We start from the raw sequence: 26,248 nt of genomic DNA, 5'->3' as shown, positions 1-26,248 counted from the left end.
TAACATACATACTTATAAATTGTTATTTTTCTCTTAACCGTGGAATTTGGGACGACTTTGTCACTCATGTTTTAACAGATAACGAGGTGAGGTGAGCTTTTCTGGGTCTGCGATTTTAATTAACAGAGGGGTTCGACATCGACATCATAACGGTTTGAGGGCTTGTCGTATGGGATTTAGACAGATTTGGGGTACTAAAGGTCCCAGCAGATTCCATCACTTGGCAGTTAGTGACATAGATCTTCAAATAAAACAGGTGACAAAATTCATTTAATTTTGTTTCCTTGTGGTTGGTTAATTTAAAAGGAATAGCTTTTAATATTACTAAAGCAGTTCTGAGATTTGAAGATGGTACCCAAATTTGCCAAGAAAGTTTAGAAAGATAAAGAAAGGGCATACTTTTAGAATTAACATGTAGATTCGAATTGGGTTTCACCAGAAACAAAAAGAAAGCTGTCATCATAATGGAGTTGGTCAAGCACTTTGATGTATCAGAGAAGCAGGAAACTGCAGTCGAGTTCGAAAAAACTTAAATTGCAAATATGACAACTGCAGTTAGATGATAAAGAGAGAGACTGAAAGAGAGAGAAGATAGAGAAAGAGAAAGTGAGGAAAAAGGAAGAGAGGGAGAATTTGAAATTCAGAAGTTTGGAATTAGATAAGAAAGTTAAATTAGCAGGATGAAGATGTAGGGAGAATGTAGGGATGTATACAACTATGTTAATACATTGCCATATTTCGGTGCGAAAAATGCCAAAACCGTTTATATTTTATTTGCGAAATTTGCTCGGCAGATGGCATGTCCAGTGAACCTGTGGGTAATGCTAGTTCAGACAAAGCTGGTGGGTACAGTTGGAGAGGTATGTGTAGTGCTGTCACATGAGGGAGCAAGAGATTATACAGATGTCAAACAGGCTATGCTGAGTGCTTATGAATTGGTACTTGAAGAATATAGACAGCGGTTCAGAAATACAGAGATGGAACCAGGTCAGACTTATATTGAGTTTGAAAGAATTAAACACAGTCATTTTGATAGATGGGTCCAGGCCTTAAAAATGGATAAGACCTGTGAGGCCTGAATGGAGATTATTCTGCTGGAGGAGTTTAAAGACTCACTTCCATAGATGGTAAGAATTTATGTGAATGAACAGAAAGTTCAAGAAGTGAGAAGGACGGCAGAATTGTCAGGTGAGTATGCATTGGTGTTTGAAATGAAATTTAGCTTCTGGGAGGATTTTCATCCTGTGAGGGATAAAAATTGGGAGAAGGGGAGATCCTCTGCTACAAAACATAGAGAAAAGCATACTGCGAATAGTTTACCACAGGTGAAAAAACAAGTCCAAGGAATTGAAAGGAAGTGAGAGGCCTCAAGTGTTCTTACAATAACGTAGTGGAACACATAAAAATAACAGTGCCGATGGTTTAAGAAGGGCACTATGAAAAGGTGTTTCCCCTGCAGTTCGCTGGGACACAATGCTGGTCATTCAAAGAAAACACTTTGGGAAAAGATGTTATAAAGGAGTTTAAGCCAGTGGCATTAGTGAACCTGGAAAAGGAGATGGAAATGTGTTGCTGGAAAAGCGCAGCAGGTCAGGCAGCATCCAGGGAACAGGAGAATCGACGTTTCGGGCATAAGCCCTTCCACCAACACATTTCCAGCTCTGATCTCCAGCATCTGCAGACCTCACTTTCTCCTGGAAAACGAGATCCCAAGTAGAGTCGAGGAGCTGCAGGAGAGTGCACAGACTAGGCAGGGGCTGTGGATGGAGTCAGTGCCTGATCTCTATAAAGAATTCGCCTCCGTAGATAAACCTCAATAAGGAAAACCGGGGTGTGGGGGGAGGACAATTAGTTATAATTTTCCAAGATACGGGATCTGCTCAGTCTCTAATAGTTGAGAAGTAAGGGGCCGGAAAGGCACAACAGATCAGGCAGCATTCGTAGAGCAGGAAAATCGACACATCAGGCATAAACCCATCGTCAGGAATGTGGCGGGGGGACAAGGGGGCTGAAAGATAAATAGGAGGGTACGAGCTGGCTGGCGGGAGCGTCACTGGGAGGATGTTAGGAAGATGTAGGTGGGAGTGATAGTGATAGGGCGGAGGGGAGGGTGGAGTGGATACGTGGGAAGGAAGATGGACAGTTAGCACAGTTCAAGAGGGCAGAGCTAAGTTGAACGGTTAGATCTGGGTTGAGGCTGGGGAAGGGGAGATTTGGAAATTGATGAAGTCAACATTGATGCTGTATAGTTTGAGGCTTCCAGCTGACATACCACCTATCCACTTCACCCACCTTTCCGACCTTTCACCATCAGATATCACCTGCATCTACTGATCGCCTTCCAAGCTCTCTTCCACCCGCTCCACCCCCACCCTCCTATTTATTTCTCAGCCGCTTTCCCATTCCCTTACCCCCCCCCCCCCCCCCCACTTTCCTGATGCAGGACGTATGCATACGCTGTGGGCTACGCAGTGTGGTTCAGTCAGACCAAGGGTCTCATTTTACCGATCAGCTGTTTAAGGACGTCTTGGATAGCTTCTGCATACAGCAATTTGAATCAAGTGCGTCCCATCCCGAATCCCAGTGGGCCTTGCAAAGTTGGCATCAGGAGCTGAAGACAAGATTAACAGCGTACTGCCAGAATTACCCGAATGATTGGAATAAAGGCGTCTCATTATATTGTTTGCCATTAGAAACGACCCAAATAAATCTACTCACTTTACTTCCTTTGAGTTAATTTTGGTACATGAAGTGAGAGGTCCTTTGAAATAATTAATAAATATAAATTGACAGGACCGAAGTCGGAGATCTAACACTTGGATTATGTATCTGAGGTGAGGGAGAGTTTAGATGGAGAAGGTGAGTTCGCTAAACAGCACCTGAAGGGGGCACAGTATAGAGGGATGCAGGTGGCAGATAAAAACTCTGAAACTTTGACGATTTCCGTGGGGATGAGATATTAGTATTGCCACCAGTGGTAGGAAATCCCTTCAAAGCCAGGTTTAGTGGTCCCTTTCAAATTAAAAAAAATGTTGAATCTAACAGTTAAACTGTCTGGCAAAGCTACCGGATATGACAAAAAATGTTAGAGAATGTCATGTGAATGAATAATGGTCCAGACACATTGAAGACTGAGGAACAGAGTTGTGACCAGATGAACAAATTGTGCAGTTTATTTGTATGATGTCGTGACCTTTAGCAAGTGATTGAAAGCTCACATGTTACAGTTGGCTTCGCATGTTGAACGATTACAAGAAGCAAACTTGCTACTAAACTTAAAGAAAACAGAATTCGCGAAGGCAGAGGTGACGTTCTTGGGACATTACATTGGACATGGAAGGTTGACCCCATGGAAAATAAAGACGAAGGGCTTTGAGGAATTTCCACGACCATCCTCGAAGAAAGGGGTGTTTCGATTTTTGGAACTGAGTGGATTCTATCGGAAGTTTATTGCAAACTTCAGCAGCGTATTGGCACCACTGATGGATTTATTAAAGAAGAACACAGAATTGTGGTGGACAGAACAATGCCAGGAGGCTTTTGAGAATTTTAAAGCAGGACGAATCACCACACCAGTTTTAGCTGCACCAAATATTTTGAAAATCTTGGAAAAGTGTATTTGATACTAGGGAGAGAGGGCTCGGAGATGTACTTATACAGAAAGATGATGATGGAATTGAATGGCCAATTGGCTACTGTCGATAATTGGTTCTGGGTCAGTGGTGCTGGAAGAGCACAGCAATTCAGGCAGCATCCGAGGACAGGCAAAATCGACGTTTCGGGCAAAAGCCCTTCATCAGGAATAAAGGCAGAGAGCCTGAAGCGTGGAGAGATAAGCTAGAGGAGGGTGGGGATGGGGATAGAAGAGCATAGAGTACAATAGGTCAGTGGGGGAGGAGATGAAGGTGATAGGTCAGGGAGGAGAGGGTGGAGTGGATAGGTGGAAAAGGAGCTGGGCAGGTCGGACACGTCCGGACAATTCAAGGGGACAGTGTTGAGCTGAAGGTTCCGGACAAGTCAAGGGGACAGCGTTGAGCTGGAGGTTTCCAGACAAGTCAAGGGGACAGTGTTGAGCTGGAGGTTTCCGGACAAGTCAAGGGGACAGTGATGACCTGGAGGTTCGGACAAGTCAAGGGGATAGTGTTGAGCTGGAGGTTTCCGGACAAGTCAAGGGGACAGTGTTGACCTGGAGGTTCCGGACAAGTCAAGGGGACAGTGTTGAGCTGGAGGTTATATCCAACAGAAAGAAACACAAAATTTCCATTATTGAAAAACAATGATTAAGTTTCGCACTGGCCTGACAACATTTTAATGTTTATATGACAAAACAAATGTCGAAGATGATTGTGGATAACAACAAACTTCTTGCATTTTTTTAAATATTTAAAGGCCAGAATATGAGAGTATTTAATTGGAGTCTTATCTTACCGACTTTAAACTTACAAAATGTACATGCTGTGGGTCCTAAAATGTGATAGCAGATGTGTTATCGCAGATTTAACGGAAAAAGTTTAGATACGTTTTGACTTATTGCAGTGTTATATATGTGTGCAGAATTAATATGTATGGTTAGCTGAGATTAATACTTTTGTAATTCATAATAATGGGATTAAGAATTAGAGGAAAAGAAATGAAGCCATCTTTTCATTCTGCTGGTTCATGTTCTTTTTCTGAAGCGGGGAAGCCGAAAGCATGTCCGGTCACTTTAAGACAGAATGGGTTTTGCTGAATAGAAAGTACAGCCACAGATGCCAGCTAAAGGTCAGCCTGTTCCACGTGTCACCAGTAGCTGGGAATGGATACCTGAGCTTTGGTTGCTGTTTTCACAACAATTCAAATACAACCAAAGAGTTTAAATAATGCTCAGGATACCAGAAGCCAAACGGAATTTGAATATTATTGTTTGGACACCTGGAAAGCAATCAAATTATGAGAATGATTATATCATGGGGAGTATATAAACCCAGCATTTTGAACAGTAGAGGGAGAGCCACTGCCATCCAACAGCAGAGTAACTGCTGTAGAGCAGGAGTGCTAACTGGCCATCTCAAACACTTTCTATCAAAGATACCTGTCCATGTAAAAGCTACTCGCAATAAAATAAAAACAAGACCGAGGAAAATCACCAGCTGGAAGAGTGAACACAGCGGGGAAGATGGATTCTGTGTGGTCTTGAGATTGTAATGTTTAATATGTGGGTTGTTGGACTAGCATTTTTTCCAGAGTTGGAGTCAGATAGTAAGTAGCTAAGAAAATAGGGGCTTGTATTTGTGAATAGTGGTTGTTTAGTGTTCACTATTAAAGTTAAGAAACTAACTCGTTATTTTTTGTTTAAATAGTGGAATGTAGGAGATCTGTGTCACTCATATTTTAACAGATTACGAGCTGTGGCGAACTTTTCTGGGTGTTTGGTTTCAATTAACAGAGAGGTTCGACTCCATTTTGTAAATGTCCATCCACGCTCACCCCATTTCCCGGCAGTTGGCCCATATCCTTCCAGTCCTTTCTTATCCCATATTTATCCAAATGCTTTTGAAATGTTGTTAATGTACCCCCCTCAACCACATCTGCTGGCAGCTCATCCACGTACCAGGCTCTGTGTAAAGAAGTGGCCCCTTAGGTTCTCTTTTATTCCTTCCCCTTTAACCTTAAACTGATCCCATCTAATCCTCGATTCTCTCCATCTTGGAAAGAGAAAGAGAGCATTAACACTATCGTTACCCCTCGTGATCATATACAGCTCTGTAGGGACTCCCTCAGTCTCCTACAAGCTAAAGAAAATGTCCTAGCTTGTCCAAACTCTCCCTATAACTCAGACCATTGGGTTCTGGCAACGTCTTTCTAAATTTCTTCTGCACTCTTTCTAATTTAATAACATCCTCCCTATAGCAAGGTGACAAAACAGAAGACAATATTCCAAGTGCGGCCTTCCCAAAGTCCTGTGTAACTACAACATAAATTCCCAACGTTTATACTTAATATCCTGCCTGATGAAGGCCAATATGCCAAAAGCCTTCTTCACTGCCCTGTCCACCTGTGACTCCACTCTCAGAGAACCGTGTGCACCTGAACCCCAAGGTCTCTCTGCCCACTGCACACCTTAAGACCCTCCCATTCACCATGAAACACCTACCTTGATTTGAGTTTCCAAAATGCAAGACCCCACACTTCTATATTAAATTCCATTTGCCATTTCTCGGCCCACTTCACCACCTGATTAAGGTCCTGCTGCAATTTCTGATAAACTTCCTCACTGACCATGCTCCCACTTACTTTAGTGTCATCTGCAAACTTACTAATCATATCTTGTACATTCTCAACCAAATCATCGATAACAAACAGCAGTGGACCCAGCCTCCAGTCTGACAAGCATCCTTCCACTCAACCCTCTGCTTCCTACCATCAAGCCAACTGTGTATCCAATTGGTCAGTCCCCCCCAGCATTCCACGTGATGTAACCGTCCTGAGCAGCCTGCCATGTGGAAACTTATCAAAGGTCTGACTGAAATGCATAGAGACTACAACGACCGCTCTGTCCTCATCAACCTTGCAGGTCACTTCATCAAAGAATACTAACAAATTTGGGAAGCATGATCGCCCACTCACAAGTCTATGCTGACTGCTCCGAAACAAACCCTGTGTAAGTAATGGGTGCAGACAATGGTGTGCTGTCCTTCATTGTATGATGATTCGAGTACATAAGTAAAACCATCTTCCTGCTGTTGTAGAGCCTTGCTGAGAGAGCGTTTGAGGCACTCTATACAGAGTTGATCTCCTTTGTAGGGAATGTAAATGTAAAATTGCGCCCACACCTCCCCGCTTACTTTCCTCCAAGGCCCCAAGGGACACTTCCATATCCGCCACAAATTCACCTGCACCTCCACATACATCATCTATTGCATCCGCTGCACCTGATGTGGCCTCCTCTACATTGGGGAGACAGGCCGCCTACTTGCAGAACGTTTCAGAGAACACCTCTGGGACACCCGGACCAACCAACCCAACCACCCCGCAGACAAACCCTTCAACTCCCCCTCCCACTCCACCAAGGACATGCCGGTCCTTGGTCTCCTCCATCGCCAGACCATGGCAACACGACGGGTGGAGGAAGAGCGCCTCATCTTCCGCCTGGGAACCCTCCAACCACAAGCGATGAACTTAGATTTCTCCAGTTTCCTCATTTCCCCTCCCCCCACCTTGTCTCAGTCATATCCCTCGAACTCAGCACCGCCTTCCTGACCTCTGCGCCCCCACCCCACTACGGCCTATCACCCTCACCTTGACCTCCCTCCACCTATCGCATTACCAACGCCCCTCCCCCAAGTCCCTCCTCCCTACCTTTTATCTTAGCCTGCTGGACACAGCCCTGAAGAAGGGCTCATGCCCGAAACGTCGATTCTCCTGTTCCTTGGATGCTGCCTGACCTGCTGTGCTTTTCTAGCAACACATTTTCAGCTCTGATCTCCAGCATCTGCAGTCCTCACTTTCTCCTCGAAAATTCCATACTTTACCCTGGGTTGATTGGTTTGATTTATTGTCACGTGTACCTCAGTACAGGGAAACACTTTATTTATGAGCAGTGGAGGCAGATCATAGTAAGCATTGCCAGGCAGATCATAGGGTGGAAATAGACTTGGACAGAGTAAGGCATACAGGTTACACTGAACAGGACATGCACTAGACAAGATCAACATGAGCAAGATCAGCATTATTTGAACTTAGAGTCCATTTATCAGTCGAAGTGACTTTCCTATTAGTTTATATGCCTAAATTAACTCTCCCCACGTTATTGTGCAGTCAGCGTGTGAACGTGCTGAATGCATGTTGCTCACAATCCCCAACAGCAGCCAAATTGCCTTTCATCTGAAACAGGTAGCCATTCTACCAGCTTCCACCCTACATAGAGACCATCAGGCTGGCTTCTCGGAGATGAAAGATGCCTTCTTGAGACTTCACACAAGACATATGACTTCCATCCTCAACACTAGAAAACCACGTTAAAGTCTCACGTGTGTGTCATGAGCAACGGGGCCAGGAGGAACAACGTGGAGCAGTCTGTCTGTGCAGCCTCTGCTCCACTTGTTCATCATGTTAGAGCATCAATTAGGAGCCAGTGAGGACTGCCGATGTTGGAGATCAGAGTAGAGACTGGATTGCTGGAAATTCACAGCAGGTCAGGCAGTATCCGAGAAGCAGGAGAATTGATGTTTTGGGCATAAGCCGTTCATCAGGAATCAGCATCAATTATCTCATTCTGTCCCTGTGTAAGGGCATTGAGGGGGAATGGCCTCCTCCTGTTACTATATAATTGACTCAAGGGCCTGAATGGCCTCATCCTATTGCTGTGTCAGTGACTCAACGGACTGAATGGCTTCTTCCTCGTCCAATTGGACAGGGCCAAATGCCTGATTGAGTTACCCCTGCTTCCTGTTTGAGAGCTCGATGTGATGACAGGTGTGATGATGCTGTAGCTTTAAGAGGTTTTTTTGTTCTGGAATGTTTTAGGAGAGAGTATGAACGACCGTTGATAAGCTGGCTGGTTAAGACCACTTGAGTAAACAGCTGGGGAGGCCTTGTGTTTATTTTAATGCAGCCTGAAAGGGTGTGGCCAGCTCTCACAGATTAGGATCTCTGGGTTTTGGTTTCTCAGTAACATCAGAAACTATTGAGGCCTCCACAGAGTTGGAAGCTTCAGTGACTATCTCCTGGCGGCTACTCTCTTTGAATTTTCTCTTGATGCGGGTTTTAATTCCTGGATTGGAGAAATATTTGTGAAAATCTGTGTCTGAATATTCCTTTTTGCCAGGGGCTGTGTTTATGCGATTTTCCCATATTGGAACTGTTCATTAGTAATAGTTCCTAGATCTAGTATTCTGTTAACTTGTCCAATAGAATTAAGTTATTCTCAATTCCCCTTTCTTTGGTTTCATTTTATCTTCCGTGTTAAAATAAATGGTGTTTTGCTTCACACCGAATAGTTTGACCAGTCACATTGCATCTGGAACAGACACTTTACATTCCCTTTAAAATATGAAAACATTAGAGTTTAGGTTACCGCCTTCAAATATTTTCCAGGCGCTCTGGTGTGGTCCATCACACTATATTCCTTCCCTTCCTGAGTAATAGGCTGGAGGCACCGAATGGGCTGTCCCTGTTCATCTCCAATAATGTCAATTGGCTGATTGGCTTCCTCATATTCCTGTGAAACCAGCGTTAGGTGCTGAATGAACTCTTGTTTTACTGTGGCAATGTGCAGTGTCAGGCAGTGCGGTTACATGAATTTTACTGACACTTTTTCAGAACAAACCTGAGTGGTGTCTGGGTCTTGCTGCACATGGACACAGACCAGTTCAGGAGCTGAGGGGGGACAAATCGCTCTGAACATTGTGGAATCTTCAGTGACCATACTAACATTCTGATCTTATGGTTGGGAGCGGTGAGACATTGATGAAGCAGCTGAAACTGTTTGTGAAGAGGAGATTACCCTGAGGATCTCGCACAGAGGTGACCCAGGACGGAGATGATGAACATCTTCCTTTGTGCCATGTTTGACTCCAGACACCGGAGAGTTTACTCTGATACCCATTAAGTTCAGCTCCTTGATGCCAACAGAAGTCAACCATTGTCTTGATATCAGGGCCAGTCATTTTTACCTGAACCCTTGAGCCAACCTCTTTTGTTCATATCAATAGATCGTGATATAGGAGCAGCAAATGTTTTCTTCAAACAGGTGGGATTGAATGTCAGGATTTCTGTTCTCAAGAGTGTTGTAGGAGCTAGATGACTGAACGTATTTGAAGAGGAGGTAGATGGAAATTGACCTGTCTGAGAGTTGAGGGCTATGATGAATTGGGTATGAAAGAGGATTTGAGACCAAGAGCAGATCAGTCAAGATCCTAGTGAAAGGCAAGGCAGGCTTGGGGAGTGAACGACTTGTCCCTGTTTCTGATGTTCTCACATTCTGTTATTGGAAAGTTAGTGGGTGTTATTTTCATGAATGTTCTGTTATTGCATATTGCAGTCAGGGAGACCAGAGGATTTTGTGAGCCATCGCTGGGTGAGCTATAGGAGCTGTATTCACAGTGAATTTGGGTCTACAACATGACCAACAAATGGAGCACAAGTTGCAGAGAGGGGAAGCTCTGTGAAGAAAGATGAGGGGCCTCTTTCATTCCCAGCCTAGGTTTTCCAATTACATTTTCCAAATCACTTCAAAGCGTGTGTAACAGTCTTGAGAGGCTGAATGGTCTCCTCTGTTTCTGTGCACCAGGTTATAGGAGTAAGTGGCCTCCAACTGTTCCTGTCTAGCAGGTGTGAGGGGCTGAATGGAACACAGAAACACGGGACTGAGGAGCAGGAGTGGGTCATTAGATACTTTGAGCCTTCTCCACCAGTAAATAAGATTGTGGCTGATCAGGTTGTGGACTCAGCCCCACTTCCCTGTCTGCGTCCCATTATACATGACTCACGTCTCTGTCAAATATTTAACTAACTCAGCTTTCAATCAATGTGAACATAGAGGCTCGAAAAACTTCCAGTGAAGAGAATTCCAACTTGAATGGTCCTTTCAGAATTATTCGTCAACCCTTTTTGACTCTGAGAATCAGGCAGAACGGAAACAGACCCGTTAGTCCAATCTGTTCACTCCGATCAGATATCAAATCTGATCCAGTCCCATTTGCCATCATTTGGCCAATATCCCTCCTCTTTCAGATATTTTTTAAATGTGCGATTGTACCGCCATCACCACTTCCTCTGACAGCACTTTCCGTACACACACCACTCTCTGTGTGAAACATTTACCCTAAGGTCCTTTCTAAATCATTCGCCCTCTCCCCTCCAACCTATCCTCTTTTGTTCTGGACTCCCCTATGCTGGGAAACAGAACATGGCTGTTCAGAATATTCATGCCCCTGATGATTTTATAAAACTCTATAATGTTACCCCTTAGCCTCTGGCACTGCGGGGGAAACACCTTAACATAACAGCCTCTCCCGAAAACTCAAATCCTTCAGTCCTGCACCATCCGTGTAAATCTTTCCTGCAGCCAACCGAGTTGTATGCAGTATTCTTAAACTGGCCTCACCAGTATCGTATACAATGCTCTGACTGATTAAGGCAAATGTGCCAAATGTGTTCTGCCGCACACTGTTGACCTGCGACTCCACTTTCAAGGAACAATGCACCTGCAGCCCGAGGTCCCTTTGTTCCACAACACGCCCCAGGACTTTACCATTAAGTGTATAGTTTCTGCCCTGATTTGCCTTCCCAAAATGCAAAACCTCGTATTTATCTAAATTACACTTCATCTGTCACTCCTTGCCTCTTTGCCCCATCTAATTGTGGTCTCATTGTACTCTGAGATAATCTACTACAGCACCTTTCTGATGGCATCTGTAAACTTACTGACTATGACTCCAATATTCATATCCAAATCCTTGACATAAATGATGAAGTGCAGTGAACTCAGTACTGGCTCTCGCCGCACACTGCTGCTCACAAGCCTCCAGTCTGAAAAAATATCCCTCTTCCTTCGAGCCAATTGTGACTAGCTTCCCCTGTATCCCATGTGACCGAAACTGCCTAATCTGTCTACCAATCGGAATGTTGTCAACACTTTGCTGAGGTCCATGTAGACAATGTCTTCCAAACTGCCTTCAAAAGTCTTCTTTGTCACCTCTTCATAAAATTCAATCAAATTAATGAGAAATGATTTCCCATGCAGAAATCCACGTTGACAACTCTGATGTGTTGGGTAGGCCAAAGGTTATTAAGGTGGACAAATCCCCAGGACCGGATGGGATCTATCCCAGGTTGCTGAGGGAGGCGAGAGAGGAAATATCTGGGGTTGTGACAGATATCTCTGTTACATTCTTAAAAACAGGTGAGGTGCCGGAGGACTGGAGGGTAGCTTATGTTGTCCCCCTGTACAAGAAGTGTAGTAGGGATATTCCGGGGAACTACAGACCAGTGAGCCTGATGTCAGTGGTGGGAAAGTTGCTCTAGAAGATACTGAGAGATAGGATCTATTTATATTTAGAAAATAATGAGATTATCAGTGAAAAGCAACATGGTTTTGTGAAGGCGAGTTCGTGCCTTACCAAATTAATAGAGTTGTTCGAGGAAGTGACCAAGTTAATAGATGAAGGAAGTGCTGTTAATGTCATATGCATGGAATTTAGTAAGACGTTTAATAAGGTTCCCCATGGTTGGCCAATTGGAGAAATTGAAGTTATATGGTGTGCAGGGTGTTCTAGTGAGGTGGATAAAAACTGTTTGAGAAACAGGAGACAGAGAGTCGTAGTTGAAGGGAGTTTCTCAAAATGGAGAAAGGTGACCAGTGGTGTTCCACAGGGGTCAGTATTGGGGCCATTGTTGTTTGTAATATATATAAATGATCTGGAAGAGAGCACTGTTGATATGATCAGCAAGTTTGCAAATGACACGAAGATTGGTGGAGTAGCAGAAAGCACAAGGGACTGTCAGAGAATACAGGACGATATAGATAGACTGGAGAGTTGGGCGGAAAAGTGGCAGATGGCTTTCAATCCAGACAAATGTGAGGTGATGCATTTAGGCAAGTCTAATTCTAGAGCCAATGATACAATGAACAGAAGAGCCTTGGGAAAAGTTGATGTGCAGAGAGATCTGGGAGGGCAGGTCAATTTTACCCTGACGGTTGCTTCTCAGGTGGACAAAGTGGTCAAGAAGGCATATGGTATGGTTTCCTTCATTGGACGGGGTACTGAGTATAAGAAGTGGCAAGCCATGTTAACATTGTACAAGACATTGTTTCGGCCGTATTTAGATTACCGTGTACAGTTCTGGTCGCCACATTAGCAAAAAGATATGGACGCTTTGGAGAGAGTGCAAAGGTTTATGGGAGATTAACTCGGCAAGTACTTCACACAGAGGTTGGTGGGCATTTGGAACGCTTTGCCAGCAGAGGTGGAAGAGGTAGGCACGACAGATTCATTAAAGATGCATTTGAATAAATGCATGAGTAGATGGAGAGCATACAGGTGCTGAGGAATTGACCGACAGTTTTTGACAGTAGATTTGATCGGCTCAGGCTTGGAGGTCCGAAGGGCCTGTTCCTGGGCTGTAAATTTTCTTTGTTCTTTGTACTCGCGCACACACACACACGATAAAAAAAATCTCGGCAATTTCAAGTCGAAAGAACTTTGCCAAGATATTAGTGTAACTCATGACAAAAGTAAAAATTGAGAGATTGTCCAAAATGTTATTCTGCTTCTCAAGATATTCTACTCGCACAAGCTGCTAGCAACGGGATTTCATCCTGGGACAGTTGGATTTGGCTGAATTCCCTTTGCATTAGGCAGTGAGGAGATTCCAATGAATTGTGGTCAGGGATAGCCCAAAGAGTAGCACGGAGGCGCAGTGGTTAGCACCGCTGCTTCACAGCACCAGGAACTTGGGTTTGATTCCTGCCTTGGGCGACTATCTCCGTGGAGTTTGCACATTCTCTCCTGTCTGTGTGAGCTTCTAATGGGTGCTCCAGTTCCCTCCCACAGTCCAATGCTGTGCAGGTTAGGTGGATTGGTCATTCTAAATTGTCCACAGTTTTCAGGGATTTTTAGGTTCGTTACAATAGTCAGGTTAAATGTAGGGGAACTGGACTGGGAAGGTTACTCATTGGAAGGTTGGTATGTATGTGTTGGGCTGAAAGGCCTGTTTCCACACTGCAGGAATTGTATAAAAACAAGAATGGTAACGATGACTGTAGAACTTTTTTTTAGCTCGCACACATTGCTGTGATGAGGAACAATGAAGGAGAGAGAGTGCAATAGGCCATTTCTTCTCAGGCAGATTACATTTTCTCCCTCTCTGAGCTGAATCACACAATAATGTTATCCTCTCCCAAATTGGACCTTGTGAGGTCTCCTTGTACATTGTCCAAACTATATCTCCATCACATTCCCTGTTCCATGTAGGTGCATCATTGCTGCTGTCATACACAGAGCATACGACTTCGCAGAAAATGGTCTTGGTCGATTTGAAGATATGTTTATATGGCACTGCGTCATTAAAAAATAAAATGTTTAATGTATTCAGAATACCGGTGTTCAAATAAATGCATTTTTTAAAACAAATTCAGAAATTGCTGGAAAGGCTCGGCAGGTCTGACAGCATCCAGGTGCCTTTTACATGCTGTAGTTGTACCAGCCTCCACCACTTCCTCTGGCAGCTCATTCCAAATGCACACTAACCTCTGTGTGAAAATGTGCCCCTGAGACCTCACCAAAATCTTTCCCCTTTCACTTTCAAGCAATGCCTTCTAGTTATGGACGCCTCTAACCTGGGAGAAAACCCTGACTACTCACACTATCCATGGCCGTTCTGATTTTGTAAACCTTTACTGCTGCGAAATGTGACTCCAATCAACACGAATAGCTGTGTTTTCAGTCATCCTGAGCCTAAATTCTGAAATTCAATACTGACACCTCTTCCTTCTCCATCAGGTCACAATTCTAAATCCATTTTAATCAGTTTGTTCAGATGTATTATGAGACAGTTCTGTGGGATTTACACTGAGACCTTTGCGTGCGGAGGTGTGTTTGCTCATTAGCCTGTTATGACATGCTGTGACATACCTCTGCAACAGGCGGGACTTGAATCCAGACCTTCTAGTCCATTGCTATGAACACTACCACACGAGTTCAGGAATTAAATTAAAGCCAGAGCTCTGGCTCAGAGGCAGCGACACTACCCATTTCACTACCATACCCAGATTTTGGGTCATATTTTAAGTGTCAGCTTTCAGCTCGGTGTGGATTTATTATAATCAGATTACCATTACTGAACTACACAAAACACTTTGTATTGTTAAACAAATGCAGAATATTTGTCTCAACTGTAGGATATTGAGTGCACGTGCTGTGCCATCGAAATTAACTATGAACGTTTTTAATCGTTATTATCTGTAGTCTGCTATATTAGGGAAAGAAATACTACAGGCACACTCTGCACAATGAAGAGTCTCGAATAGATATTTAATACTGATCACCAGTAGAGACGGAGAAAGACCATAATTTCTGGCCCCAAAACACCGATCAGAATCATCCAACTCTCACGTGTGTCTGCCCACTTCATAAAACCATGAAATGATACCATGTCACTGATTACTGACCAGCCTCTCCTCCCCACTGACTGTGTCCGCAATCTGTCCCTCCTCCCCCCAACCCAACCCAAGCTCAGGGTCTTTGTGAAAATCAAGGCTGGAGTATGCAAGCCTTCTGAAGAGGGGTTCGGGATTTTAAAATTAAACGTGGAGGGTGAGGAGGTAATAATATCACACGTTGGGGTGAGGAGTGACAGATGGAGTTTAGTTTGGATTAATGCGAGGTATCGGTTTTGGTAAATCAAGCAAGAGCAAGACCCATACAATTAGAGCCTTTGGCAGTGCTGTAGTACAGAAAACTAGGCCGTCAGTTTTAATTCTTTAAAATTTGCATCTCATATAGATAGTGTGGTTAAGAAGGTGTTGAACACACTTGTCTTCATTGGTCAGACCTTTGAGTATCGGAATTGGGATGTCATGCAATACTGTGTCCAGTCTGGTCACCCTGCCCGCTCATTCCATTGGCACACCACCCTCTGGATGAAAGAGCTGCCCCTCAGGTCACTTCTAAATGTTCTTCTCTCACCTTCAGCCTATGTCCTCTAGATTTGGTCCCCCCCACCCTCAGGAAAGGACTTGACTATTCACTTTGATATTATTGACCTTGACATTATTAAGCTGGAGGGGATTGAGAAGAGATTAGCCTGGATGTTGTTGAGAATGGAGGGATTGAGCAAAAAGGAGAGGCTGGGTAGGATGGGACTTTTTCACTGGAGAGGATGAGATTGAGGGTTAACTTTACAGAGGTTTATAAAATAATGAGGGGTACAGATAAGCTGAAAGGCTGATGTCTTTTCCCTAGAGTGGGTGGGGGGGGGGGGGGGGGGGGATTCAAGACTTGGGGGTAGTTTAATGTGTGCAGAAAAAGATTTTAAAAAGTCATGAAAGGCATTTATTTTAGACAGAAGATGGCTTGTGTGTGGAATGAAGTTCCAGAGGAAGTCGTGAAAGCAGGGACAGTTGCAACGTTTAAAGGACATTTATATCAGTACATGGGTAAGACATCAGTTTGGATGGTGCTTTGAGCAGCTGCCCTCTCCCTCCCCCTCTCTGAATGAATCCCTGTTGGTTTTCACCCTCTGCCAATGTCTGTGCAGTGGTGTGGAGAGGCCAGCAGAGGGTGGCATTGCATCACTTTAAATACCACGGAGACTGCCAGACCTGCCCCACACAGAGTCACACTCAGCAATTGTTCGGACACAGCGTGAAGCACATCTCGTGACTTAAACTAAATATAAAGAAATGCTCAATTCACCGAATAAAATATAAAAAAAAATGAGTGGCAGAGAAATCCGAAATTCCACTGTTTAAATAAAAACATCGATTTATTTTTTAACTCTGAAAGTGACCATTTTACATCAACTATTCACAACTCTGAGACCCCTTTCTCTAAACTGCTTATTAACTGCCTACAGCTCTATAGCAATATAGAGTTTCAATAAGCTGCTTATTGAAATTGCATTAACTTAATTTCAAAACCACACAGCAGCTGTTGTTTGCGATGTCTTCTTCCAGCTGTAGATCTCCCTGGGTCATCGTCTTTCTGTTTAATGCGGATATGTTTCATATGAGAAGGTACCTTTGATAGAGAGTGTTTCCTAATCTCTTGGATCTGTGTTGATGGTATTTGCTCTGTCTGCAATTTTCAAAATGCCTGCATTTTTAATATCCACAACATTGTATCATCTCATTGGTTTGATTTTCGAAAAACAATAAATTCAAACTTGATTTGGTTTTCGTATCCTGGGGCATAATTTAAATTGATTGTTAAAATTTGAATTGTTGTCCAAAGAGCAACCACTCGGGAATCTATTTCCCAGCCAGGTGTGACATATTTTCAGTTGTCGTTGACACTCTGGGTCTGGCATCCTTTCATACCACAGGTGCTTGGCAGCTCTCAGTTCAGAACAACATTCACTCTCTCTTAAAGGTACAGTACACACTTTCAACTTCACATTAATAACTTGATTTCAATGACAATAGGTGGAGCCTATCCAGATTTCTCTTGCTACGTGGTTTGTCAAGATTTCATTCACTCTGTGTCATATGTTTCAGGACTTTTGTTGTTCCATTGACAGCATGTCATTATTCAACTCTGTCCCTGGGAATATAGCAATAGACAATAGACAATAGGTGCAGGAGTAGGCCATTCTGCCCTTCGGGCCTGCACCACCATTGAATATGATCATGGCTGATCATCCTTAATCAGTATCCTGTTCATGCCTTATTTCCATAACCCTTGATTTCCCTATCCTTGAGAGCTCTATCCAAAGCTTTCTTAAATGGATCCAGAGACTGGGCCTCCACTGCCCTCTGGGGCAGAGCATTCCACACAGCCACCACTCTCTGGGTGAAGAAGTTTCTCCTCATCTCTGTTCTAAATGGTCTCCCCCGTATTTTTAAGCTGTGTCCTCTGGTTTGGCACTCACCCATCAGCGGAAACATGTTTCCTGCCTCCAGAGTGTCCAATCCGTTAATAATCTTCTATGTCTCAAACAGATCCCCTCTCAGTCTTCTAAACTCAAGGATATACAAGCCCAGTCTCTCCAGTCTGTCAGTGTAAGGTAATCCAGCCATTCCAGGAATTGACCTCGTGAACCTACGCTGCACTCCCTCAATAGCCAGAATGTCTTTCCTCAAATTTGGAGACCAGAACTGCACACAATATTCCAGGTGTGGTCTTACCAGGGCCCTGAACAGCTGCAGAAGAACCTCTTTGCTTCCATACTCAATCCCTCTTGTTATGAAGGCCAGCATACTATTAGCCTTCTTCACTACCTGCTGTACCTGCATGCTTGCCTTCATTGACTGGTGTACAAGAACACCCAGATCTCTTTGTATTGCCCCTTTACCTAAGTTGATTCAATTTAGATAGTAATCTGCATTCCTGTTCTTGCCACCAAAGTGGATAACCATACATTTTTCCACATGAAACTGCATCTGCCATGCATCTGACCACTCACCTAACCTGTCCAGGTCACCCTGTAATCTCCTAACATCCTCCTCACATTTCACCCTGCCACCCAGCTTAGTATCATCAGCAAATTTGCTATTGTTATTACTAATACCATCTTCTATATCATTAACATATATTGTAAAAAGCTGCGGTCCCAGCACTGTACGCTGCGGTACCCCACCCCACTGGCCTGCTATTCCGAAATGGAGCCGTTTATCGTTACTCTTTGTTTCCGATCAGCCAACCAACTTCCAATCCGAGTTACTACATTGCCCCCAATACCATGCGCCCTAATTTTGCTCACTAAACTCCTATGTGGGACTTTATCAAAAGCTTTCTGAAAATCCAGGTACACTACATCTACTGGATCTCCCTCGTCCATCTTCAGAGTTACATCCACAACAAATTCTAGAAGATTAGTCAAGCATGATTTCCCCTTCATGGATCCATGCTGACTCTGACCTATCCTGTTACTACTATCCAGATGTGTCGTAATTTCATCCTTTACAATAGACTCCAGCATCTTTCCCACCACTGAGGTCAGACTAAATGTTCTATAATTTCCTGCTTTCTCTCTCTCACCTTTCGTAAAAAGTGGTACAATTTTAGCCACCCTCCAATCCGCAGGAACTGATCCCGAATCTATCAAAATCTGGAAAATAATCACCAACGCATCCACCATTTCTCGAGCCACCTCCTTCAGTACACTGGGATGTAGACCATCAGGCCCCGGGGACTTATCAACCTTCAGATCTAACAGTCTCTGCAACACCAATTCCTGGTAAATATAAATTCCCTTAAGTGCAGGTCCTTCGGCCGCTGTTACCTCAGGGAGATTGATTGGGTCTTCCCCAGTGAACACAGACCTGAAGTAACAATTCAATTCTTGTGCCATTTCTTTGTTCCCCGTAATATATTCCCCGGCTTCTGTCTTCAAGGGCCCAATTTGAGTCTTAACCATTTGTTTCCCTTTCACATACTTAAAAAAGCTTTTACTATCCTCCTTTATATTTTTGGCCAGTTTATCTTCGTCCCTCATTTCTTCTTCGTATTTCCTTCTTAGTAATCCTCTGTTGTTCTTCAAAAGCTTCCCAGTCCTCCGTTTTCATACTTATCTTTTCTATGTTATACTTTCTCTCTTTTACCTTTATATTTTTCTTAACTTCCCTCATCAGCCACGGCCACCCCTGCCTCCTCTTAGGGTCTGTCTTCCTTTTTGTAATGAACTGATCCTGTATCTTCTGCCTTACACCCATTGTTCCTCCACTGTCATCCCTGCTAAGGTATTACACCATTGAACTTTGGCCAGCTCCTCCCTCATAGCTCCATAGTTCCCTTTATTCAACAGATTTATTGTCACTTCCGATTGTACCCTCTCACTCTCAAATTGCAGATCGAAGCTTATTGTATTATGGTCACGACTTCCTAATGGCTCCTTCACTTCGAGGTCCCTGAACAATTCTGGCTCGTTGCACAATACCAGATCCAGAATTGCCTTTTCCCTGGTAGGCTCCAGCAGCAGCTGTTCTAAGAATCCATCCCTGAGGCACTCCGCAAAGTCTCTTTCTTGAGGTCCAATATCATCCTGATTCTCCCAGTCTACCTGCATGTTGAAATCCCCATAACAACTGTAGTAACATCTTTGCGACAGGCCAATTTCAGCTCCTGATTCAACTTATATCCGACATCCAGGCTACTGTTTGAGGGCCTGTAGATAATTCCCAAGAGGGTCTTTTTACCCTTAGAATTTCTCAGCTCTATCCATACTGACTCTACATCCCCTGATTCTAGGTTTCCCCGCGCAAGGGACTGAATATCATCCCTTACCAACATGGCCACCCCACCTCTTCTGTCCATCAGTCTGTCCTTAGGATAGCACGTGTAGCCTTGAATATTAATTTCCCAGGCCCTGTCCACTTGAAGCCTCGTCTCATTTATCCCCACAATATCGTATCTGCCAATTTCCAAAACAGTCTCAAACTCATTCATCTAATGTTTAATGCTTCGTGCATTCATGTATAGTATTTTTAATTTGTTACTGCCCTCACCCTTCCCATAAACTCCTATTTCACTCAAACTTACAGCATGGTCCCTTTTTGAGTTTTCTGCCTCATTCCTACAGTTGACTTTCTTGACTTCCCTTGTTCTAACTTTCCCTTCATTTTATTTCTTAAACATCCAGTTTGTCCCCTCCCTCCGCCCCCCCCCCCCCCCCAACACACTTAGTTAAAACGTAGCTGTGTTACAGTAGCAAACCTGCCTGCCAGAATACTGGTCCCTAACCTATTAAGGTACAAACCGTCTCTCTAATCTATGCTTACCACAAAACATACCCCAGTGATCCAAGAATTTAAATCCTTGCTTCCTGCACCAGTTCCCCAGAAACATGTTCAAGGCCATTATCTCCTGTTTTGGGTCTCACCAGCCCGAGGAACTGGAAGAAAACCGGAGATAACCACCTTGGACGTCCTGCTTTTCAGCCTTCTTCCTAGTTCTCCCATGTCCCGCTGTAGTATCTTCCTCCTCTTCTTCCCGACATCATTTGTGCCGACATGTACCACCACCTCTGACTCTTCTCCTTCGTCCTTGAGGATTTCCTGCACTCTGTCTGTGATATTTTTAACCCTGGCACCAGTAAGGCAACGCACCATCCTTAAGTCCCACCTGCTGCCACAAAACCCCGGTCAGTTCCTCTCACTGTGGAGTCCCCTATTACCACGGCTCTGTGCAATGTCCGACTCTCCCGCTCTGTCTCCACGCCAACTTTTTATTGACAGACCTGGCCGCCTCGCGGACTGGGAGTGCTTTCCTCATCGTCTGCTCTCTTCTGCTCTCTTCTGGTATGGTCGGTGAAATAACCTCACTGAAGGACTTGTCCAAAAAGTTCTCGTTCTCTCGGGGGGGCCAAAAGTCCTCGAGTTCTTTCATCAGTGCTGCAATATGCTCTGTCAGTATAGCAGTATTTCTCTCGCTCATACTGGTGAGTGTAGCAGGATTTCAGTTCTTTCATGGGGACTGTGATGCTGCGACAATCTCAACGTTTGTATATGGCACCAATCTTGAACGAATTGTGAAGTCTATTGAGGACAGTGTGGAACTTGAACAGGACAATCACATGTTGGTATAGTTTTCGGGCAGATGGGGAGCAATGCAGAGCACTGTGAGGTGATGAACTTTGATTGGAAGGACATTGAAAGACAATATAAAGTAGGCTGTACCGTGAGAAAGGGAACTGCAGGAACAGATTTTCCAGGGTGTATATGAGCACAGATTATTGAAGATATCAGGCCAAGTGGGGAGAGCAGTTACTATCACAGATTAATTTCAGTATCTGAGCTGTTTACAGGGGGAGGTGTAGGAGGGAGTCTCGGTGCTCCCTTCCGGGGAGGTGGTGGTGACGATGTGTTGTGAGCCCACCCTCCTGCCCACCGAGACCGTGGGGATTCCATTTGTACCAGCTCGACACAAAAGGGAGATGGCATCAGAGCCATGGCTTCTAAGTTGTGCCGGGGGGGGGGGGGGACGGAGCTGCCAGTGGGTTTAAAGTGAGAATTGCCCTTCACTGAACATTGCTCCTTACTCGGTCGGTGGGACGTGGATGTTTCCGAATCGTCACACGAGGTGTCCCGGTCCTGTCCGGCTCGTATGGCGGGGTGAGGGGGGGGTGAGGGAACGGTTATCGGGCACTCCACAACCCGGCTTGTCCCTTTCTGTCCTATTCCAGGCTGTTTCTCCTGGAATGGGAGAAGGGGAGGGTGGGAATGAGGTGAGAGTGGGTGGCCCTGCTATTAGTGCTGGTGTAGGTGGGGGACATGGTGAGGGGTCCAGAGGGATTCAGTCCACAGTGTTGGATCCATGCAGTGTTATCGGTGTGGGGAGTGGTGGGTAAAGTGGAGGGAAGAGAGAGAGAGAGAGAGAGATAGATATGGGGTGGAGGGGAAGGTGCTGCATGCAGTAGTGAGAGTGGTGGAGCATAAGCCTTGTTCGGGGGTCGGTGCTTTCACAGATGAAGTGAGTGTGAGGGAGCAGAGAAAATACGGTGACCCTTATCCTGACAGAGCGGGGAAGGTTACTGATGCTTGTCCTGTATTGCTGGACATTTCTTCAGACCGCACTGAGCTGAGAGGGAAGCTCAGACCATGATCGGTGGGTCTGGTGGTGTGGCCCCATCTGGGAAGAGAATGGTCCTCCTCAGTACTACCCCATCTACCAGAAACTCCGTGCCCCTGTCGACAATCAGTGGTGCATTTTCCCCTTATCTGCCATGGTCGGAATATCGAGGGGCACCCGGGCGATGGTGAGTACCTCCAGCCATGATGGGTGGGAGAATCGAGCTGGTCTTGAATGAGAAGGTGGGCTGGGTAGTTCATGAGGTGAGTTTGATATGATAGCACCAGTAAACTAGCTCAGCCTCGTGCAGATAATCCCTCTGTCACACTCAAGGAAAATCAAACAAAGATAAACTATTGTTAGAATCTGCCCAATGAATCATAGATTCTGTTGAAACTAATTCCAGTAACAAAAAAGTAGAAGAAATGCTCATCTGACCTCAGACCAATATCCCTTTTTCCCATCTTTCCTGGGAAGACTGGCTCATGTTACAGAATGCTGTCGAAGTGTCTTCATTTCAGCGTTCTGAAACCTGGGAACACATGCTTCCATGACACTATCTCTCAGTCTCCCCCTCTCTGTCTATACCCCAAAACCCCTCCCATGTGGTGATATTTAAATTGATTCCCCCGCCATCTCTAACTGGTAGTGATGGTCACACCCACAACACCCCCTTGTCATGGTACAATGGAGATATGGAGCTGTAAATGGGTGGGAGCTGTACATCCTGACACTGCCAGCATGGGCTGCACGATTCCCCACACTGGGCAGCGATCCAACACAGTGTTACAGAGCAATGCACTGGGGTGGGGTACACGGTTCAACATGCTGGGAGGGTAACTGCTCCTGGTTTACAGATTAATTCACGGGTGATCACTGCACAGTTCGCTGTGCTGGTCAGAATATCTGGTTGAGGTTTATAGATAATGAACTGCTGTGGTCTGCACAGCTCACCGTGCTGGACAGATATATGATCTGGGTTTATAGATCAATGCCCTGGTCTGACCTGCGCAGTGTTTCACTCTGGAAAGATTGCTGGTTTGTATTGACCAGTGCAATGGATGAGTCTTCACAGTGAACAGCTATCTCCTCTGGGTTTACGGTGTCTGGGCTGCTTCTGAGAGGTGGGTTGAGAATTTGGTATATCTAACCATTTTAGCTGATCTGGCAATGCCTTTACTTCCCATTCCTGTGATTGGATCCTCCGTCTCTCACCCCATTAATGTTACAGTGTGTCCAGGCACAGTACATCATGTTGGTGGGGTGGGTAGGGGGGAAAGGCGATGGACAGATCAAGGGGTTCCTCAGAACGTTCTGTCCCCGACATTCTATAACTGACATTCCCCGGAACGTTCTGTCTCCAACATTCTACAGCTGACATTCCCCGGAACGTTTTGTTCCCGACATTCTATAACTGACATTCCCCGGAACGTTCTGTCCCTGACATTCTATAACTGACATTCCCCGGAACGTTCTGTCCCTGACATTCTATAACTGACATTCCCCAGAACGTTCTGTCCCCAACATTCTATAACTGACATTCCCCGGAAAGTTCTGTCCCCGACATTGTTTGTGAACGGCCGCACGTCAGTGAATTGAACAAACGATAAGATCCCGAGGGAAGAGATCCTGTTCCAGGGAGAAGGAGACACTGTTCCGAAGGCCCCTCAGGCAGTTAAAGAGGTGAATACGTTTTCCCTGCGTTTACATTTCTTCACGACACAGGATCGACCACAACTTAGACCAAATACAGAAATTCCCAAACTCCGTTTGTCGTCAGGAAACTGGGAGAGAATCCTTCAGGACAGCAACGTTTCCACCCTCCGTATAAGGAACTGGGAAGGAGTGACCTGTGTCTGCTCTCGAGTGTATGGGAATGTTCTAGAAACCATCTGTCCTTATGGATGTGTCTCTGTGTGTTTGGGGAGGGAGGGTTTCTGGTGGTTTATGTCACATTTTTGTCAGTAATTCCGACCTTCCCATTTGTTATTCCCGCTCCAGTTATTTTAATAAATCCCTGAATACAGGGACACATTTGAAAATCTCACTGGGTCCCCGATCAAAGGGGTCCCTTTGCCTCCAGGCTGATGGATAATGGGTTTGTTTTCCTTCCTCACAGTTAACCTAGTGACCATCTACGTCCTGCTTTATAAAGATTGTGGATTGTCTCCATGTGTCTGACGTTACCTGGGGGCCATGGCAGCGGCGGATCTCCTGGTCATTATCCTCGAACTGATCCTGAGACACATTCCCATTGTTTATCAGGAACAGTTTTATTTCCCGAGGGACTCCGTCCCAGTGTGTAATATCCACGTCATCCTGCTTTATGCAGCCACTGACAGCTCTGTCTGGTTCACCATCACTTTCACCTTTGATCGGTTTGTGGCCATTTGTTGCCAGAAGTTGAAAAGTAAATATTGCAGTGAGAAAACGGCGGCTGTGGTTCTGGGAGCAGTGACTGTGCTGAGCTGCTTAAAGAACATTTTCTGGTATTTTATGTTCACGGCTCGGTATTGGCTGTGGAACGGCCCCTGGTTTTGTGATGTAACAGCCGCTGTTCTATTCTCCAGTGTCTGGGTAACAATCGAGTTCCTCCACCACATTCTAACCCCGTGTGTCCCATTTCTCCTGATTCTGCTGCTCAATGTTTTCACCGTCAGACACATTTTAGTGACCAGCAGAGCCCGCAGGAGACTCCGCGCTCACACCAATGGGGACGCTCAGTCTGACACTGAAATGAGAAACCGAAAAAAATCCATCATTTTACTGTTTGTGATCTCGGCCAATTTCATCCTGTTGTGGCCAACGTTAACACTGTTTTCTATATGGAGACGGATGTATTTGACTGGGTATCAGTCTGTGTATCTCCATCGCTTTGTGCGGGAATTGGGCTTCATGCTGCAGCTCCTCAGTTGCTGCACAAACACTGCGATTTATGCCGTGACCCAGACTAAGTTCAGGCAGCAGCTGAAGAATGTGCTGAAATATCCCTTCACCCAAATCCATCCATCCATCAAATTCCCTCATTAATCAATCCATCCGGGATTTTCTCATTTCAGTTCAGTGTTTCAGCGATGGAGCAGCCTGTCGCGATGGTAACAGACGAGGGGAGCGCTGGTTTGTCCATCCTTATCCCACAGGGGGCTCACAGGGAAACATTTCAATGTTTCTCACAACTCAAGGGCCGGTGAGAAAAGGCACCATCCCACTGACTGCATCCATCACTTCCATTTGTAACCAATAAAAATGTTGATTAAAGCGTGCCGAGCAGCAGAGTGACCGATGTAGTTGTGTGTCTTTGTGTTGGAGAAGCTGAGCTGGAGAGAGACCGACTCAGCCCCAAGTCCTGGTCCTCAGGGAAGGGGAGGGCACCGCGCCCTGAGCTCAGGAGCTGGGATTAATTCCCTCTTTACCCCCTCCCCCTCCAACCTGGCCTCCCCATTTCCTCTCCCCTACTCTTTCTCTTCACTTCTTCCCCTCTCCCTCTCTTTCTGCTCAGTCTCTTTCTCACCTCCTCTCCCTTTCACTCTCTCGTCCCCTCTAAGACACCCCCCAACCCCGATTTCTCCACCTGCCTCCACTATTGTTTCTCCCTCACTCTCCCTCTCTCCCTCTCACAACCCCAACACGAGATTCTCCCCCTGCCTCCACTCTTCCCTCTCCCCCTCACCCTCACTCTCTCTCTCCTGCCGTCTCTCTCTTCCTTCCGCAATTCCGTCTCCACCCCATTTTCCCCTCCTCCCACTTCCCACATCTCTCTATCATCTCACCCCACCCCCCACACGCAGACTCACTACCAACCCCCAGTCTCTGGGTCAGAGGGAGAGGGAAGGACCAGGGAGACAGAGTGTGTCAGAGAGAGAGGGAGGGACAGGAGGAAGAGAGATTCAGTCAGAGACAAAGGGAGGAAGGTGGGGAGAATGAGAGACATCGAGGGAGGGGGATTGAGAGTGAGAGAATGGGGAGAGAGAGTGAAGGAGCAGGGAGAGATTGCAAGGGGGCAAGAGAGAGATAGAGTGAAGTAGGGAGAGAGAGAGAAA

General features: G+C 45.3%; 1 pseudogene; it reads left to right on the top strand.

Annotated features, from left to right (window-relative positions):
- The window catches only part of LOC148137393 (putative G protein-coupled receptor 139), a 46,618-nt pseudogene extending 21,380 nt beyond the window's left edge, over nucleotides 1–25,238 (top strand).
- Nucleotides 25,239–26,248: the final 1,010 nt, after the last annotated feature.

The sequence above is a fragment of the Chiloscyllium plagiosum genome, unplaced genomic scaffold, assembly GCF_037043375.1.
Source record: "Chiloscyllium plagiosum isolate Xiang-an unplaced genomic scaffold, Cpla_swu_hap1 HiC_scaffold_44, whole genome shotgun sequence".
Classification (NCBI taxonomy): domain Eukaryota; kingdom Metazoa; phylum Chordata; class Chondrichthyes; order Orectolobiformes; family Hemiscylliidae; genus Chiloscyllium; species Chiloscyllium plagiosum.
The sequence above is the reverse complement of the archived record's forward strand: the minus strand, read 5'-3'. Positions and strand labels throughout refer to the sequence as shown.